The sequence below is a fragment of the Engraulis encrasicolus genome, chromosome 23 (genome assembly GCF_034702125.1).
Source record: "Engraulis encrasicolus isolate BLACKSEA-1 chromosome 23, IST_EnEncr_1.0, whole genome shotgun sequence".
Classification (NCBI taxonomy): domain Eukaryota; kingdom Metazoa; phylum Chordata; class Actinopteri; order Clupeiformes; family Engraulidae; genus Engraulis; species Engraulis encrasicolus.
Window position 1 is genome coordinate 11312853 of NC_085879.1, and position 2500 is coordinate 11315352.

Below are 2500 nucleotides of genomic sequence, written 5' to 3' on the forward strand. Positions count from 1 at the left end.
AATATTTCTTTTTGTTTAGCTGCATATGAATTGTGTAGCAAGTGTATTGAAATAAGGAAACCGTGAGATAGCTTGCTCACTTTCAACTGAAGCCTCTCAATGTCATGTTTAGCATAGCACAATGCATACAAATAGTGTCACACTCCACACTGAGAGTCGGAACACCAGGGAGGTAGTCATCAACACTTCTCAGATCAGATCATCTTGTCTCAGATAACTCCAATTCTAGTACTAAGCAATAATCTAATATTCACTGGTCAGAGTACGACAAAATTTAAATATAAAAATTTGAGAAGCAGCTCCTTATACCACTGGAATATTTAGTCACCCCCATTCAGATAACAGCTAATTTAAAGCAGGAGTCAAGTTGTTAAGGTGCACTGGGTAGGGTTGTGGCCAAAGTGAATGCTTTACCTTGTGGACTTCGAACAGTGCTGGCCATTGCAGTGGGACTGGTGATTCTTTTCAATTCAGCACTGATCTGAAAAGACATAAAGAGCCCAAAGAATTTAACGATCAAATCATTAACATTAGGAGAAAGCCACACACACATTCAAGAAAGGAGATAAAACGCTGTAATTCACAAATAAAAACATTAAAGACAATCCGAATTGAATGTCTTACCTTGCGAACTTTGAACAGTGCAGGCCACTGTGCCAGAAGTCCTCAGAAATGGTGCATCTTGTACAACTTAATGAAAGAAAGAAAGAAAGAAAGAAAGAAAGAAAGAAAGAAAGAAAGAAAGAAAGAAAGAAAGAAAGAAAGAAAGAAAGAAAGAAAAAAGGAGAACATTTGTAACCTGTGCAGCATGAGTTCTGGAAATAAACTACTTAAAAAAAAAATCACTCTCTGCACCTTTAAAATCGCAGACTGTATCATGATCTGCTTCAATTGTCATGGTACATGTTGGTGAAATTCAGATTTCCAATATTGACTCCATGCATCCAGCCTAAAACCATGTCTGTCCCACTACCACTACTTGACCATGAGCATGGGACAGTTTACTTTGTACTACTCACTTGGTTAACACCACACATGCTTGACACCATCCGAAAAAATGTGTTCATGTTGGTGTCATCAGACCAGAGGACATGTTTCCAGCAATCCATATCTGAAGTCTGTTTGTCTCTGATGAAACCATGATGAACACATTTGCTTTAGATTGTTTCAAGCATGTGTGATAGTAGCCAAGGGAGAAGTATAAAGAAAACAGTCCCATGTTTACGGTCAAAAATGGTGGTGGTACTGATTTGTTTTGGGATTCTATGAATGGCATCAGCATTGGGAAGCTGACTGCCACCAAAAGAAAAATGCATATGAATGTACTGGTACCATGACTACTAAGGCAGATCATGATCCTCTCTATTGGGTTTTAACATGCAGGGGTGTAACTCAATAGTTAAAGGCTTTCTGCTCAGGAACCATCAAGTAGACAGGCGAAAAAGACAGAAACTTACATCAGCCAATTCAGCAACAGTTGCTTGGATTGCAGGGGAACTGTGGTGATTATTTTGAATTCAGCACTGATCTGAAAAGACATAAAGAGCCCAAAGGATTGACAAATCATAAACATTAGGGAAACACACACACACACACACACACACACACACACACACACACACACACACACACACACACACACACACACACACACACACACACACACAATATAAAAACCTTAAAGACAATCAGCATTGAATGTCTTACCTTACAGACTTCGAACAGTGCAGGCCACTGTGCCAGAAGTCCTTAAAGAAAGAAAGAAAGAAGGAATTGGTGATGTTAAACATTTATAAACAGCACAGGATTCGTGAATGAGGAGCATGCATTCTGTAAAATAGGCTACTTGTAAACAATGCTCCACTTAAAAGAGGAAGATATAGGCTAAGTAAAACGAGATAAGGCAGTGCATGCTTTGCATTGCACCATAAGTGCAAGTAAAAAAAGTGCTATGCACTTCAATAAATAGGATACTATTCCCACATGTTTCATCCAATTCCCTGTGCAAAGTTTAAATTCAGATTATATGCACTCTATCTAGGTCGGTTGTTCTTTGACTTTGTGTGCAGGAAAGCTTACATTTGATTAATCTTCGGTTAAGACCACAAGTGCATGTGTGCATTAAACACCTGGGTTGGGTCAAAAAACAAAAAACTTTAAAAATAGAATACTTGGCTTAAAATGAACACACCGAAACGACGCCAGCCCTCTGTTCTCGTGAGCATGCAACTTGTTCGATGAAGTTCTAGTTCGCTGTGCACCCCCACCACCCCTCCCCCATTAACGGATCAGACCCTCCCGCGCAAATATAGCTATTAACTGAAGATGACCAGCTAGATTGTTGTACAGTAGCAGTTTTTACTACATCATTGAATATCCTAAATGTACATATTTTCCATTCTTTTCGAAATTAACATGATGCATAGCCAACTGCATGTGTTTGCAGTGCACCTGTTACTAAGCAAAGAGCACTGCGTGGGTAAATGTAGTAGAGTCTAAC

The 2500-nt window shown here is 39.2% G+C and overlaps 1 long non-coding RNA gene across 1 annotated transcript in view; it reads right to left on the reverse strand.

Annotated features, from left to right (window-relative positions):
• LOC134440633 (uncharacterized) overlaps positions 1-2500 on the reverse strand; it is a 4981-nt gene that overhangs the window by 2124 nt on the left and 357 nt on the right. Inside the window, exons 2-5 of the long non-coding RNA XR_010032999.1 lie at positions 1708-1748; positions 1458-1528; positions 625-690; positions 415-481 (exon numbers count right to left, since the gene is read on the reverse strand). This is a non-coding gene — a long non-coding RNA (uncharacterized LOC134440633). The remainder of the gene's footprint in view (positions 1-414; positions 482-624; positions 691-1457; positions 1529-1707; positions 1749-2500) is intronic.